This window comes from Rattus rattus, chromosome X, assembly GCF_011064425.1.
Source record: "Rattus rattus isolate New Zealand chromosome X, Rrattus_CSIRO_v1, whole genome shotgun sequence".
NCBI lineage: Eukaryota > Metazoa > Chordata > Mammalia > Rodentia > Muridae > Rattus > Rattus rattus.
Window position 1 is genome coordinate 21,120,304 of NC_046172.1, and position 18,499 is coordinate 21,138,802.

An 18,499-nucleotide genomic window follows, 5' to 3' on the forward strand; every position below is an offset into this window, starting at 1 on the left:
GGGCTATGCCTTTCAAAAATTTTTGAAGCCTGGTCCTTTTGTTTTTCTCTTCGTGTCTCTTGTACCATGTCTTCTTCACTATGCAATGTGTCAGCACAAACCCAGAAAAAAATGAGGACAATAAACCCTGAGTAAAAATGAAATCATAAACCAAAGGAAAGTTTTACTCCAGTTAGCTGCCTTTTTTTAGGCATCCTTGTTACAGTGACAGAAATCTGGCCATCATTTCACATTTGAAAGGGGTTTTCTTTATTTCCATTTCCCATTCTCCAGACCATATTTTCACCCTTTTAAAAAAATTTATGGTCTCAATTTCACCTTCTCCTAAAGTATGCTGCATCCATTCTAGTAATTTCATTAACCTCTCTGTTCGTAAGGATAAATGACTTCCATATTTCAGATTCAGTAGTCTGTGGTTAGTTTTCTGTCCTCAAATGATCTAAAACCACCATTCAATGACATTGGTAAATGAATCCCTGGAACATGTTTGTGTTTCAGTTTCTAGGACTCATCCCTTTCCTGGTCCCCCTGCTCTTTTACCACTTGCCCTTATTTACTCACCTTACTGGACATCCAAATATTGTGATGCCTTGGGCTTATCCCAGCATCCATCCTTCTCTCCTTGGTGCTTTATCTTAAAAGAAATGCAAATGCCAACTGTACCATAATGCCTTGATGAGGCAAACGCAGCAAGCTGACTTATTTTACACTACTTTCAGACCACTCTAGCTTGCCTTCTAATTACAGAGACTGTTAAGCTAAATTTGTATGCTTTTATAGAACTAGAGGAATGACAAGTGACTGAATTTCCTTGATGCAACTGTGCAAAATCCTTCAATTTTTTATTATCATATTTAGCAGACAAACTTGTTTATTCCATGGCTTATAAAACCCTCAATGGATTTCATGTCTTCTTCCCCTGTAACTCATGCTGCTGCAGCCACCTGGCCTCTCATACACTTTCCTAATGGGCCCAACAGTTCTTAGCACCTGCTGGGATTGTTTTGTGCAGAGCGATCTTCTCCAGGTCACTTGTCTGATTGGCTTTCTAACCTCTTTCTTGTCTCTACTCACATATCACTTACTTGATTGAAAATAGCACTTCAGTTGTCTCCAGTCCTTTCAGAGTGTTTCAGTTTTCTTCACTGCACTCACAGCTCTACGACACAACTTCACTCCATCATCTGTTTGTTACCACTCTTACCAGAATGCAAACTCCACAGATATAGAAATGGGGGCTTTTTCATTAGCCACTGTATTCCTAGGGCCTAAAAGTGTGTCTACATTCATTAAGTGTTTACGTAAAGTTACTGACTGATAATTCTGCATAGAAAATCTTTACCTGAATATTGCTAATGAGCAATACAACATTATAATAGACTTTTGTAAAATTATTACATCATAAGGAACACTTGTAATATGTCATTTTTTCAATGTTGGGTGGTGAATAATGTCATGTGAGTCTTCTCGCTGATCATTTTGGGATCCAAGTTATATGAACTGTGAGTCTCAGTTTCTTTCACTCATATTTTATTGCTTTATTCATTCTTTTTATATATAGTTTATCCAAAAGTAATTCGTTCTACATCCTTTGGATGTTGACCTCAATGTTAGAACAAAAAGATCATAAGTATTATTTTCCAGTAAAGAACGGTGCTTGAAGAATAATAACTGCAGTGTACCAGAATATTTTTTCACTCATGTCAATATGTCTATTTGTATATGATGACAAAAACACATTTCTTAACCCTTGCACTCTAAACTTAAAGAGCCCCTTTAACTTTAAAATACTTTACAATGTTTGTTTTCCTTTTTCAAAAGCTTACTGTTTCTATGAAATGATTCTTCTTTTTAATTCCTTTGTTTCTCATCAACATTGCTACTATTGTGGTATTATGTTTTACTGATACTTAGGAAGAGTATAAAATAATTTCATTATTGCCTCTTTAGCTTCAGGCTTTCCATTATCCAAGTCTTTTCAGGACAATCACGGATAATATTACTAAGTAATCATTTGTATGATTCTCATATTTTAAAATATCTCCAAATACTTTTAGTGTGGTTGCCAAATTATTCCACAATAATCAGCTCAATCAGTCATCTGGGCAGCCATCCAAGCATCTTTTCTCAAAAGGTTATTAGAAAGATGAAAATGATAAATTATGCATAGTATCCATAATCTAGAAAATAGACAAAAGCACAAATCCCCTAAAGAGCTCAAAAGAGTGGGATTACTCCTCAAGAAGTTTTGAGTGAAGCCACATAGGCATTCTGGTTTGCATCTTTAAATAAATAGGGACTTCATGAGCCCAAACTAATGGGAGTTCATAGACTGTGTCCTCACCTATATTGATTCACTTTAGTACTTTTGCTAGAAACATAATAAACGAGGTTGGTCTATTAATTTTCAGGTTAAGCTCTGTGAGTCCATCCATTGTATAGGGATCCTATCTATATCCTATTTAGATCCTATCTAGTGCACATATGTACTAAGAAAGCCTGTGTGTGTGTATTGCTTGGGATGGAACCTCAGAGCTGCATGCATGCTAAACCCAAATAACATATCTAACATGTCAAGTACTACTTAATTCACAATACTGGGTTATGTTTTAATAAGTATATTTACATAAATACCTGACTTGCTATTTATAAAATATTTTATAGAAGTAGGAAATAATGATATTCAAGGGATACTTGTCAAACTCTAAAGATATTTGTGATTGCTATGACTTGGAGATCTCTATGGCATGCAGGTAATAGAGGTCAGAAATCCTATTAAACACCACATAACAAGATGCCTCATGTTTAGCAAATAATTATTCAGCTCCAAAGGTTCAGACAAATGAGGTTGATGAAAATCTCAAGCTATATAATATCATTACAGATGGGCATGGTTTTACACACCTAAAATGCCAGCACTGAGGAGAGAGAGGAAGGAAAACCACAAATTTTAGATTATCCTGTACTCTTTAGCAAGTTTCAGGCTCACCTAGGAAACTCAGTCAGACCATCTCAAGGGAGGCTCCAAGGCCTGACACTATTATTGATACTATGGTGTGCTTACAGAGAGACGTCTAACATGGCTGTCTTTCAAGAAGCCCAACAAACATCTGACTGAGACAGAAACAGATGCTTATACCCAACTAATGGACTGAAGTCAGAGACCCCCGTGGTTGGAATAGGGAAAGGCTGGAAGAAGCTCAAGAGGAGGGCAACCCCATAGAAAGAGCAGCCCTATCACCAACCCCTGTGATCTCTCAGACAATGACTTACCAACCAGGCAGCATACACTAGCCGGTCTGAGGCCCCTCACTCCCTGATACATATAGAGAAGAGTACTGCCTGATCTGGCCTCAGTGAGAGAAGATGCACCTAACCCTTGAGAAGCTTGAGGCCCAGGGAGTGGGAAGGTTTGGAAGGGGGTGAAGCAAGATGAGGACATCCTCTTGGAGACAGGGGGAGGAGGAATGGAATGTAGAACTGTGGGAGGGCAGACCAGGAGCAAGTAACAACTGGACTGTAAAAACAAAAATAAAAGTAATAAAAAAATCAACAAAGGGGTTAGGGGAAAAAAACCCAACCAAACAAAAACCAAAAAGACAAAACCAAACCAAGACAACAACAACAACAAAACAAAAACATCAGTAGCAAAAAACAAAGAACATCATGAATTTTGCAGGTGAATGGATAGAACTAGAAAATATCATCCTGAGTGAGGTAACTCAGACCCAAAAGTCATGCATGGTATGTACTCCCTTATAAGTGAATATTAGCCATAAAGTACAGAATGGCCAAGCTACAATTCACAGACCCAAAGAAGCCAAATGACAAGGAAGGTCCAATAGGATGGATTAATTTAACTCAGAACAGGAAATAAAATAGATATTGGAGGTAGGGGGAAGGAAGGAACAGGATTAGAGAGGGAAGGGGGAAGTCCATTGGGTGGGGAGGGTTAGGTACAGAGAGAGAGCAGAGGAGGGTGGAGGGGGGGCACTTCTAGGATGAGCCAGAAGCCTGGGATGGGGGGAGGGAATCTCCAGGTTATCTATGGGAGTGACTCTAGATGAGACTCCTAACAGTAGGAGATATGGATCCTGAAGTAGTCACTTCTTATAGTCAAACAGGACAAGTTAAATGGAGGAATAAGTAACCCACCCACAAAACCTTTGACCCAAAATGTATCCTACCTACAAATAAGTTATGCTGGAACAAAGGGAGAGCAGAGACAGAGGAAATGGCCAACTAATCACTGGACCAAATTGAGATCCATCTTATAGACAAGAACCAATCCCTGACACTATTAATGATTCTCTGGCATGTTTGCAGTCAGTAGCCTAGCATAACTAGGCTAATATTGGGGTATAAAGTGAATAAATAAAGTAATTAAAAAGTAAAATGGAAGAAATAGAAGGATAATCACAGCAAAGGAGGATAGGAAAGGAAAATAAAAACAGGAAAGAGTTACTATTAAGTATCATTTTCACTTTCATCTGTCAGGAAAACGTACTAATAATTAGAAGAAAGCAGTATTTTTACAAACATGGTTTATTCCAAAGAATTTAACAAGTAACACGATATCTCATTGGCTTTGGTACATGGGTGAATTACTCTAATGAAAATCCTGGCATTGTCCTTTCACCAGTGAAGGTTGAACTAGACATTTTGAATCCTAAAAGGAGAACTTGGCAAAGACAAAATGTAATTATGAAAAAACCCACTGCCTTGGGAGAAATCAGCCTCGAGAACAAATATCTAAGTAGAATCTTGAACCTCCCACTCCTAATTGAACCCGTGACATGCTGATTGTATATGCATCTTGAGTTCCATGGTACTTAACATGTTACACTTTCTGCAATTGCCTGATAAGTAAAAGTACAGAACCGGGTGAAGCTTGAAGCAACTGCAGTAAACATGTATATAAAAGTGAAAAGGAGCAAGAAATGCTAATATCCCATCCATTTTAGCTACTCTAAAAGGCAAATATGCACGTTGCTAAGTGGCACCATGGCTCAATAGGAGATTGGCATTTTTTGGATGAAAACGTTATCAGTGTCCTCAGAAGATGGCTACTCTCCATGAAGATGCATTGTTCATAAGCACTCTGCCAGTGGATGAACAGCATTCCATTTTAATGCATTTTCCTTTTAGGACTGTGGATTTTCTAAGTTTTCTTTATATCAATTTTGCCTTTAGGAATGAAACTGATATTCTTTGGCACAAGTCATCCAATGAAGGCAGAAACAATACCAAGGCAACAACAACAGCATATTCCAAAAGACCCCCTGTCTAAACACTTTTAAAAAGATCTCCCTGGAAACAAAAACAAGGCTGGTAAAGAGGACTGAGTTGAAAAGCAATGCATTTTTTAAACTCAGAAGTGCACCTTTGTTCCTGCCACATAAAAGAAAAGCAAATCTTTGTTTAATGGTTAACAGTTTTTGGCAGCTACTACCTTTTAAACTACGCCAGGGCTAAGATTACTATCTGGAGAGGCAAATTACAGATCATTTGGACAGCAGATTATGCCATGTTGACCTGCTCTGAAGTTGATTTTCATCAGTGATTATATTCTTATTGTGCAGTCCGCATTTGCTTGAGCCTTGTTATCTACACTCAGTGGTAATAGAGCAAGCAAATGCATTTGTGCCAATGTTGAAAATTGGCTCAGAAGTTAGAGGCATCCATGTAACGCATGACTAAATTTTAGACTCAAGAAAAGTCTTGTTGAAGCAGAAATTCAAACTGGACCATCAATTTGGAAAATTAGAAAACACCCATCTGCTGATCTTCAAACCTGAAAATTAATTTCATCATGCCATGTGACTTAACTATGTATATAGAGAGGCAAGTCTCATTAAAATGAAATCATGTCTTCCTCTAAAGCTCAGTGAAATGAAAAAAAAACTGCTGTGAGAAAAAAAATCCTCTAAGTAAAATAAACTTCAAATTTAATTTGGCTGGAGCCCCTAGAACAATTCACAGAGAGATGAGCACAACATACAATAACATGTTTTATACATTTCATAGTTACATAAGGGAGCTACTATAAAAGATATATGTTAGGAAGAATGCCAAGTAGAAGAAGCAAGTCCATCTGTCTGGTAACCCAAAAAGAATTCCTTCCTCTGTTCCCCCACCTCTGAATTTGTGCTTTCTGGGCTACCGTAGGCTGGTAGTGCCAAGCTATGCATTTTCTGCCAACAGAACCAATTGGCTACACTGCCCAATCATTACAGACATCTTTTATATATTTTGACTTGTGGGTTAAATGATATGCCAACTCAGTATTCTTAATATTGGCCTTATAATCCTCAAATACTGTTGTGTAATAAAAATATAATTCGTGATAGATAAACTATAGCATGAATAAAATTTGAATTAACTTCAAACCATTTCTGAAAATTGAGTGCAACCACAACCATTTGAGAAAAGTAGAACCTTGGAATTTTAGCTTCCACTTCATGTCATGAGCAAATTAAATTTAAACAAAGCAATATTTTAAAAAATACTTTCATTGTAATTAAAGATATTGGATCACAGAATATCAGAGGACACTGATAAATTATTGCTATTATTATTATTGCTGCTGTTGTTGTTGTTCTTTATGGGATTAAATTTTCTTCAAAGTCCTTTGGTAGATCCATACTTAAATATTTACTAGTGAAACTAAAAGAATGTAGGATATTTATGTATATGTTGTGGTGCTAGGGGTTGACTCTAAGGTCTGGCACATACTTACCAGTGCTTTACTACTGAGCTACACTCTTAGATCAAGAAATGCTTTAAAGAATTACAGTAAAAACAAACAGTAACATATGGAGATGATCAATGAAATAAATTAACATGGATAATTATTTAAACTGTTCATTTCTCACTGATTTATTATACCTTTTCTATTTTTGCATGTTTTTGAAATAAAAATGTCAAATTATTTTCTAGAAAAAACGTAGGGCTAAAATCAATCTAGAATAGTATGTGCAATTAAAACTTGAAGGGATGATTAGTACTGGGGTAGTTGAGTGTGTAAAGGTCCTTGCCACTGAGCCTGACAATCTGAGTTTAGTCCCTGGCATGCACACATTGGAAGGAAAAGAGCCAACTCCCCTTAAGTTTTTCTTTAACCTCTACACTTACACCATGGATGCACGCAAGTATGTACACTTGTTTTAGAGAGAGAGAGAGAGAGAGAGAGAGAGAGAGAGAGAGAGAGAGAGAGAGAGAGAGAGAGAGACTAAAATACAACTTAATTATCTTAAAGGAATAAAAATACCATATTATTAAACAAATTATCTAAATCCCAAAGAAAGGACCTGCCACAAAACCAGATAGAACCTGTCACAAAACCGGATATTACATGTTGGACAGAATGCAAAGCATCTGGAAATCTTAAATATTGTTATTGAGAATGTAAAATAGTGGGTCATCTTTAAAATATTTTAGCTGTTCCTTATAAATTTCAATAAAAATTGCCATGCACTACAACTGTATTGTTTTTTTGTACTTACCCAAGAAAAACTAAATTTTATGATTACACAAAATCAACTATGATGACCAAAAGAGACCTTGGTAAAGGAGCAGAAAGCCCAGGCTGAGATTCTGAGGGAATAAGAAGACATTTCTGTTTAAAACCAGTGATTTGGCAGTACCAGTCTTTACTGGTGCATTCTAAGAGAGATAACTCTATCTCCAGTCTCAAGACAACAGTCACTACAGTAAGATCATTGTTCATGTATCAGGAGCTGAGAGTATGATGACCCATTACTATAGTTTTATAAACGCAATTATTGGGAGCCATAATCCTTACTGATGCTTGCACATGACTGACAAGAGAATATGGTAGTAGTAGATAGAGGGGAAACTCTGAGATATTATGTATAAGAAAAGACTATATTTTCAATAAAGCATAAACAAATAAAAATAATCAAGAGCTCAGAGAGGTAGCTCAGCAGTTAAGAGCTCTTGTTTCTCCAGCAGATGACCTGGGTTTGATTTCCAGCATCCATTTGATGCTTCATAACTATCCAAGACTTCAGTTCCAGGAGAGCTAAAAAAAAACAAAACAAAACAAAGCAATCAGACAAAAACTAAAATAAAATCCAATAAAACAGAAACAAATAAAAAGAGAATAAAAGCACATGGAGCTAAAAAAATAGAGCTAAATATTCTCAACAAAATATTATCAAATTAATTTAACAAGATATCAAGTGGATCATATGCCATGATCAGGTAGGATTTATCTTAGTGCTATAAGAATGGTTTGCAATATGTAAATCAACTAATGTGCTAGCAACATAAACCGAATAAAGGACCAAAAATGATCATTTAAATCAGTGTAGAAAGACTTTGGATAAGGCTCAACATCATGTTTTGATGAAAACCTTTCAGTGAATTAGGTATAGAAAAATTATGCCTTACAATAATTAAGGTTATAGCTGACAACCACAAAGAAAACATAATGCAAAGGAAAAAAACAGAAAGTGCATCCTTTAAGTTTGAAAATAAGAAAAAATTGTTAACTTTCACCAATATTGTTCAATATAGCATTGCAAGTCTCAGCAAATAAAGAAGTAGTAACAGATGATAGTAAACAATCCATGTTTGCAGATGATGTAATTCTGTATATAGAAAAGTCTTATATTTAATTTATTTATCTTATTTATCTAATTTAGGGATTCCATCTCTAAATTTTTAGAACTTAATAAACAAATTAAGAAACAAGGCTGACCACTCTCTCCCTACTTATTCAATATAGTTCTTGAAGTTCTAGCCAGAGCAATCAGACAACAAAAGGAGGTCAAGGGGATACAGATTGGAAAAGAAGAAGTCAAAATATCACTATTTGCAGATGATATGATAGTATATTTAAGTGATCCCAAAAGTTCCACCAGAGAACTACTAAAGCTGATAAACAACTTCAGCAAAGTGGTTGGGTATAAAATTAACTCAAATAAATCAGTTGCCTTCCTCTATACAAAAGAAAAAACAAACCGAGAAAGAAATTCGGAAATGACACCCTTCATAATAGACCCAAATAATATAAAGTACCTCGGTGTGACTTTAACCAAGCAAGTAAAAGATCTGTACAATAAGAACTTCAAGACACTGAAGAAAGAAATTGAAGAAGACCTCAGAAGATGGAAAGATCTCCCATGCTCATGGATTGGCATATAGTAAAAATGGCCATTTTACCAAAAGCAATCTACAGATTCAATGCAATCCCCATCAAAATACCAATCCAATTCTTCAAAGAGTTAGACAGAACAATTTGCAAATTCATCTGGAATAACAAAAAACCCAGGATAGCTAAAGCTATCCTCAACAATAAAAAGGACTTCAGGGGGAATCACTATCCCTGAACTCAAGCAGTATTACAGAGCAATAGTGATAAAAACTGCATGGTATTGGTACAGAGACAGACAGATAGACCAATGGAATAGAATTGAAGACCCAGAAATGAACCCACACACCTATGGTCACTTGATTTTTGACAAAGGACAAACCATCCAATGGAAAAAGATAGCATTTTCAGCAAATGGTGCTGGTTCAACTGGAGGTCAACATGTAGAAGAATGCAGATGATCCATGCTTATCACCCTGACAAAGCCCAAGTGGATCAAGGACCTCCACATCAAACCAGATACACTCAAACTAATAGAAGAAAAAAAAAACTAGGGAAGCATCTGGAACACATGGGCACTGGAGAAAAATTCCTGAACAAAACACCAATGGCTTACGCTCTAAGATCAAGAATCGACAAATGGGATCTCATAAAACTGCAAAGCTTCTGTAAGGCAAAGGACACTGTGGTTAGGACAAAACGGCAACCAACAGATTGGGAAAAGATCTTTACCAATCCTACAACAGATAGAGGCCTTATATCCAAAATATACAAAGAACTCAAGAAGTTAGACCGCAGGGAAACAAATAACCGTATTAAAAAATGGGGTTCAGAGCTAAACAAAAAGAATTCACAGCTGAGGAATGCCGAATGGCTGAGAAACACCTAAAGAAATGTTCAACATCTTTTAGTCATAAGGGAAATGCAAATCAAAACAACCCTGAGATTTCACCTCACACCAGTGAGAATGGCTAAGATCAAAACTCAGGTGACAGCAGATGCTGGCAGGATGTGGAGAAAGAGAACACTCTCCATTGTTGGTGGGATTGCAGACTGGTACAAACCATTCTGGAAATCAGTCTGGAGGTTCCTCAGAAAATTGGACATTGAACTGCCTGAGGATGCAGCTATACCTCTCTTGGGCATATACCCAAAAGATGCCCCAACATATAAAAAGACACGTTGTTCCACTATGTTCATTGCAGCCTTATTTAAAATAGCCAGAAGCTGGAAAGAACCCAGATGCCCTGCAACAGAGGAATGGATACAGAAAATGTGGTACATCTACACAATGGACTATTACTCAGCTATCAAAAACAGTGACTTTATGAAATTCATAGGCAAATGGTTGGAACTGGAAAATATCATCCTGAGTGAGGTAACCCAATCACAGAAAAACACACATGGTATGCAGTCATTGATAAGTGGCTATTAGCCCAAATGCTTTAATTACCCTAGATGCCTAGAACAAATGAAACTCAAGACGGATGATCAAAATGTGAATGCTTCACTCCTTCTTTAAAAGGGGAACAAGAATACCCTTGGCAGGGAATAGGGAGGTAAAGATTAAAACAGACACAGAAGGAACACCCATTCAGAGCCTGCCCCACATGTGGCCCATACATATACAGCCACCCAAGTAGACAAGATGGATGAAGCAAAGAAGTGCAGACGGACAGGAGCCGGATGTAGATCGCTCCTGAGAGACACAGCCAGAATACAACAAATACAGAGGCGAATGCCAGCAGCAAACCACTGAACTGAGAATAGGACCCCCGTTGAAGGAATCAGAGAAAGAACTGGAAGAGCTTGAAGGGGCTCGAGACCCCGTATGTACAACAATGCCAAGCAACCAGAGCTTCCAGGGACTAAGCCACTACCTAAAGACTATACATGGACTGGACCCTGGACTCTGAAGTCATAGGTAGCAATGAATATCCTAGTAAGAGCACCAGTGGAAGGGAAGCCCTGGGTCCTGTGTTGACTGAACCCCAGTGAACTAGACTGTTGGGGGAGGGCAATGGGGGAGGGTGGGAGGGGAACACCCATAAGGAAGGGAGGGGGGGGGATGTTTGCCCCGAAACCGGAAAGGGAATAACACCAAATGTATGTAAGAAATATAAGTTAATAAAAAAAAAAAAGAGAGTTTAGTAATAAGTCCCATTCCATATTATGTGTGATTATAAACACTGCAAGGGAAAGAGTATAGTAGTGGGAACAAAAATAAAATAAAATAAAATAAAATGATAGATAAGGTTCAGGGTTAGTCATCCCCCAAAAATAAGGTGGATGCCCCTGAAAGACTACCCAAGTTGACTTCTGGGCTCCAAACACACACACACACACACACACACACACACACACACACACACACACACACACACACACACAAAAAAAAAAGAAACACAGCTGAGTAGAAAAAAATCAGCATACAAAAACAGTCGCATTTTAACACAAATATAATGGATTTGTTGGAAAGAAATAAAACCAATCCAATGCACAGTCTCTAAATATCTAAAATGTTTAGTAAAAATTTACCAAGAAAGTGCTAGCCCTCTGTAGTAAAAGCCAGAATGCTGGTGAAATAGGTCACAGGGTACACAAATGTACCAATACAGTCAATGTTCATGGATTCGAAGTATCAATATTGTTAAAATAACTACAGTACTCAAAACCATCTCTAGATTCAATGTTATTCCACTAAAATTACAATGACTTTCTTAAAACCAACTGCAAAGCTACAGTTGCTGAAACAGTATGCTATGAATATGACAACAGACACCTACACAAATGGAAGAAAACAGAGACTTTGGAAATTAATTCATGTACATCCAGCAAACTGATTTTTTTAATAAATGCTCCCAGAACATGTTGTGAAGGAAAAATAGAGACATGCAGAAGAATGAGAATGAATTTTTGTGTATGCTGAGATAATGCAAGATAATGCAAGAATATGGTGCACAGACATACATTCAGGTATCAACATCAAATAAATAAATATCAATAAAATTAAATAAAATGTGGTATGCAAATGGAATGGGATTTTACTAAGCCTTAGGGCTAAAGGAAGTCTTATAATTTATAATAGCATGGATGGATCTGGATAACAATATTATATTGAATGAGACACATGAAGCATAGGAAAACAAATAACTCATGCTGTCATTCATATATGGAAACCAGTATCAACCATGTGACATAAAAAAATGGCATAGTAGTTGTACCAACTTGCAGTCCCACCAACAGTGGAGGAGTGTTCCTCTTTCTCCACATCCTCACCATTATTTGCTGTTGCCTGAGTTTTTGGTCTTAGCCATTCTGATAGGTATAAGGTTAGGGTTAGGGTTAGGGTTAGGGTTAGGGTTAGGGTTAGGGTTAGGGTTAGGGTTGGAGTTAGGGTTGGGGTCGGTTTGATTTGCATTTCTCTGATGACTAAGGATGTTGAACATTTCTTTAGGTGCTTCGCTGCCATTCGATATTCTTCAGTTGAAAATACTTTGGTTAGCTCCTCTGTACACCATTTTCAATTGGGTTATTTGATTTTCTGGAGTCAATCTTCTTGGGTTGTTTGTATATATTTAATATTACAACCACCCTGGAAATCAATCTGGCAGTTTCTCAGAAAATTGGACATATACTACCTGAGGACCCAGCTATAACTTTCCTGGGCATATACCCAAAAGATGCTCCAATATATAACAAGGATTCATGCTCCGCTATATTCACAGCAGCCTTATTTATAACAGCCAGAAGCTGGAAAGAACCCAGATGCCCTTCAACAGAGGAATGGATACAGAAAATGTGGTACATCTACACAATGGACTATTACTCAGTTATCAAAAACAATGACTTTATGAAATTCATAGGCAAATGGAGGGAACTGGAAAATATCATCCTGTGTGAGGTAATGCAATCACAAAAGAACACACATGGTATGTACTCACTGAAGAGTGGATATTAGCCCAAAAGGCGGAATAACAATGATACAATTCTCAGAAGCTCAAGAAGAAGGAAGACAAATGTGTGGATGCTACAGTCCTTCTCAGAAGGGGAACAAAAATACTCATGAGAGGAAATATGTAGTGTGGAGCAGAGACTGAAGGAAAGGCCATCCAGAGACTGCCCCACCTAGGGATCCATCCCACATACAGCCACCAAACCCAGACACTATTCCTGATGCCAATAAGTGCATGCTGACAGCATCCTGATATAGCTGTCTCCTGAGCAGTACTGCCAAGCCTGACAAATACAGAGGTGGATGCTCACAGCCAACATTGAACTTAGAATGGGGTCCCCAATGGAGGAGGTAGAGAAAGGACTGAAAGAGCTGAAGGGGTTTGCAACTCCATAAGAAGATCAACAATATCAACCAACCAGATACCCCAGAGTGCCCAGGGACTAAACCACCATCCAAAGCTTACACAGGGATGGACCTATGGCTTCAAGTACACATGTAGCAGAGGATAGCCTGGTCAGGTATCAATGGGAGGAGAGGCTTTTGGTCCTGTCAGGGCTTGATGCCTCAGTATAGGGGAATGTCAGGGAGTGGAGACAGGAGAAAGAGTGTGTGGGTGGGTGGGTGAGGGAGCACCCTCATAGAAGCAGAGGCAGGGGGATGAAATAGTGGGTTTCTGGAGGGGAAACAAGGAGAGGGGATGACATTTGAAATGTAAATAAAAAATATCCAATAAAAGAAAAAAAGAAAAAAAATGGAGCAGTGAACATTTGAGACTGAATGGCAAGAATACAGAAAAAAATTAAGAGGAACTATTAGGTACTGGGGAGGCTGTTGGGGGAAAAGTCCTTATAGGTAAGAAGGTGAGATTAACACAGTCTGTCTATGCAGGTATAGAAATGTCAGAGTAACTTTCATTAATTGGCATAATTAATAAATTTGAATACAATAAAATAAGATGAATAATAATTATTTGGCACTTTATAAAAATACAAAAATTATCTTTTTTTTAAATTTTATTTATATAAATACAGGAGCCCTTTACGGATGGTTGTGAGTCACCATGTGGTTGCTGGGAATTGAACTCAGGACCTCTGGAAGAACACTGACTCGTACTCTTAACCCCCGAGCCATCTCTCCAGCCCCCAAAAATTATCTTTTAAGTGAGGGATGTAGTCAACATTGAATCTTGAACACTTGTAACACACTGGTGATATTAACTAATACTTACTGAATAATTCTTGGGGATGAGAGCAAGCAATGTAGTTGGAAGAGATTGTTAAACTTCTGTTGTTCAAGTTTTTCAATTATTTCATTCAAAGATTTTACCTGTGTGTTCTTTCAGTTTGGAATCAGAGCCTGCATTCAAACTGATTTTTTTTCATCTTAAAACTCTTTGTTAGTTGCATGCAACTCCCTGTGAATTCCTTCCAGCTAAATATTCCATCACTCTTTTGTTCATTAAAAGAAATCTATTCCAGCAGTTCAGCTTTATAAACAACTTTTCAATAAAAAACAAGTGTTTGTATTGAAGGAATGAAGCCCATTTTAGACAGGAAATGGGCTCCAGGTTCCAAATTCAGTGTCTATGTTTCAACCACGAACATGATTGGGAAAACAGTGAATGGGGATTGAGAGGCCCTTTCTGTTCCTTCACAATTAAAATACACACACACACACACACACACACACAGAGTGAATCTCAAAATTCTTGGCTTTCTGTGATGGAGGGAAGGATTTCCTGTGTTAAATATCTAGGAGAAAAATAAGGATAGGGAGAGAAATAGAGAGAACCAGAAACTTTTATTTTCTGAAATAAGAAAAGGTTTTTAGGCTATTCATCTTGTGTGGATATTGCTTCAATCAACTGATTAAAAATAGGAGTATAAATTTGTAACAAAAATGTATGGGTTCTACTCTCAATTCTTTTGTTCTCCTGGTATGTGACCTTAGGACTTTGTAAAATGACACTAATCCTGCCTAATTGAAAAACCATTGTAAGTGGCAACCAATAATAGAAGGAACACCATGAATAGGAACTGATAGACCTAGATAAAATAAATCAAACTAAAATACTTATTGATTTCATATATTATGAACAAACAACTTTATCAATGCTGATGATAATGGCCCTTTTGGAGCTTAGCATTTAATGAAGGAACAGAGATAACTGTTAGACAATGGAAATGAGACTTCCATTCTTCCTGTTCTTCATTCATTGTCTATGTGAGTAAGTAAAGTGGGTTTCATGTTTTAATTTTTAATGACACTAAATGTAAATAGAAACATTTAAAAATTAATACTGTGAGCAGGCATCCAAAATATCCTAGTGGAAAGAATCAGTGATCAATATTGAAAGTGTTCTGTAAGACTGTAATTATGAAACTGACACCACTCAGGAGACTGGGTTGTTTCACCCAGCTAGTGTTAGCCCCAACTTCAGGAAGCAGCTCACCCTGATGACACAGTTCTTCCATCCAGCTTCTGGTGTTTTCTTTGCAGTTTTTAGTCTTGTTACTTTGTCAGCAATGTACCTCCACTTGATGGAAATGTTGGATTGTAATGTGACAAGCTAACAGATTTTATATGTTTAACTGAGATCATAGTACGGTGATACAGTACTTCCCTAGTAGGCAAATGGGTCTGGATTTTACTCCAAATACCACCTTAGAGAAAACCAGCAAAACAAAATGGAAACACACTCATTGCATGTGCTAAAACTTTTCTCAGTCTATGAAGTTCAGATTAGTAAAAATCTTATAATTTTGAAAAGTCTTGATTCACGTAATGGCTTATTTGAGACAACTGAATATCTCTGTATCCCTAAACCAGTATGACGGGAACCCCCACTACTTCTTTATTTAAAATCCAAGTTTTTAAGTCAAATCTTTAGAGTCCTCAAATTGCTTAGTGGTGAATATTTTTCAGTAAAGCCACATCTTACAACCACATTTGCTGAACCATAAGGTTTGCTGTGGTCACTCTTCAAATCTGGCCTGTGGTTTACTTAATTTCTGCCCAAAGGAATGCATGAATATCATCATCAGAATGAGTCTCTAGTCTGTTTCCTGTTTGATGGTAAAAGTCTTTTATTTTTCACAATGTAAAAGCAAATTACTGACAAAATTCTCAGAAGAAAATGAATTCCAATATCGCAAAAGAGTACATTAAGACATGGATCTTGTATATCTTACACCAATATGTACTATAATAAAATAGAAGGAATAAAAGCAGCTATTTGATATTTTTGAAACTGATTCTTTTACTTCAAATCAAATTTAAATAAAATGTGGCATGGGTCAAAAATGAATTTCCAGACACCCGATAGGACATTCTGGGCACTGAAAATATTCAATTATTTTTCTCTTTTCATTCATTCTGTAGTCAATAACCACAGATTTTTGCCGATCTTGCAGTTTGCTTACAACTCTATAACTTCCAAGTTTGTTGAAACTGTAAAATATCATATCAAGTTAACAAAGACTTCTAAAGTGTTTTTAATGCTACTTGAGAATAAATCCACAGAAATTCTAGTGAAAAGATTTCAAAGCTTCAAGAAAAGCCCAGAGGGTAGAGGGTAAAAGAAAAATAAAATTGATACCCCACTCTCAAAAAGACACACACACACACACACACACACACACACACACACACACGTATATACACACCCTCCTAAAATCAAATTACTTGAAGTTCTCCCCTGGTAGATTCTCTTCTAATAGCCACCATTCAATGTTAAAAGCTTATATGTCAAAGAAATAATGTATGAACATTAAACAAAACGGCAGGCCAGAGATATATCAAAAGTTGAAGAGAATGCTAGTGTTTCCTTTACTCAAACTTACTAAAATAATTTAAAGTAAGAATTTCATTCAAATTCTCCATGTCATAAAATTCCAAGTTAAGAAGACATTTAATAACAGTGGGTTGTTGTCAGTTTGGATCAAGTCATCTCAAATAATCTTCATTTAAAGTATTGCCAAATAAATATGTAATATGTGTTAGTTGGGTAAATAAGTTATAAACAATTACTTAGTTAACTTCCAAATTAGTGCTTACTTTCCTATCTAGAAAAAATTAGTAATGTTTTTCAATGTGTTTCAATGTTTTTGCTGTTTTTCTCAGTTTCTCCATAGGCATATAACACAAGACAGGAGATAATCAGGAGATAACAGTGACATGAGGGCAACAAAGCACTTTGCTTCAGACTTGGCAGACTAAGATCCAATACCATGGATTCAGCATGCTTATTCCTTTGTGTATTATCTAAAGGAAGACTGTTCCAGATTTGCTCTAGTGAATAGAGACCTTAAAGCCTAAACAGATCAAACTACATATTCTTCAGCTTTTCATAGACAATAATTCTGTGGAAACTAATCAATTGGTTTTTTTTTCTTTTTTGGTAACCTTTCAAATTTATGTTGCTTTCACACGGACTCTGCAGTCACTTTTAATCTGTTTGAGGTTGTTGTCTATGATCTTCCTAAGATTGTTCTAATGAACCCTGCTTGCTTTTCTTTGTACCTTTTTGGGAGTGGCTTGATATTTTCTAGGTGATGGGGACTGGACCCAGGGCATTGTGAATGTTAGGTCAGCACACTTTCACTAAGCTATATTCTTGCCAGTTACTCTTTTTGATCAAGTACCTAATTTCCAATTTCTGTTTAGCCTGTTCTGCACATATGCTCTCTGATGTCCAGGAATTATTTGTCCTTGACTGAGAGTTCCACATTATTTAGATGAGCAGCAGGAGGAACAACCTCTTCATCTATTAGCTTCATCCTGCCATTCCTGCCCTTACTCTCTATGTATGTTTATGCGTTTTGACTTTCTTTTACAGTAGAATACCATCAGGAATAGTGGTAAAGCACCATGTTCTGAGTGATCAATCAGTGATATATCGTGTCCTACTGATGCATTTCAAGTAATGTAGCATGTTTCTATTATTTTGATGTATTCTGTAAGATGAGGAAGAGGCAAAAACCTCTTCCATGATGGATTACGATAGATAAAATAGAAACAATGTAAAGATCTCAAAATTGAATAGTAAAAAAATTGAATTAGAGATAGAATGTTATTAATGGAGCTAACATGATAATGGATGGAAATAACTGCATAGAAAAGGAAGTTTCCATTAAAGTTATAATGTCAATACTATAATTGTCTAAGGATAAATTCATCTTGAAATACCAGTGGGTATTAAAATATCTTTTAAATTGTATCACTCCCAATGTATATACTTATTTCAAGATGGTAACACAATATTGAAAAAAATCCTAGTACACATCATGTTAGCCAAATGGGCAAGATTGGTATTACTAGTAGTGGCTATGGACACCATGTACCTCAGATATGATATACTACAAAGCATTTTCTTCTGTAGTTTTCTTTTGCCAAATGCATACCCAAAATGAACATGGCAGAGT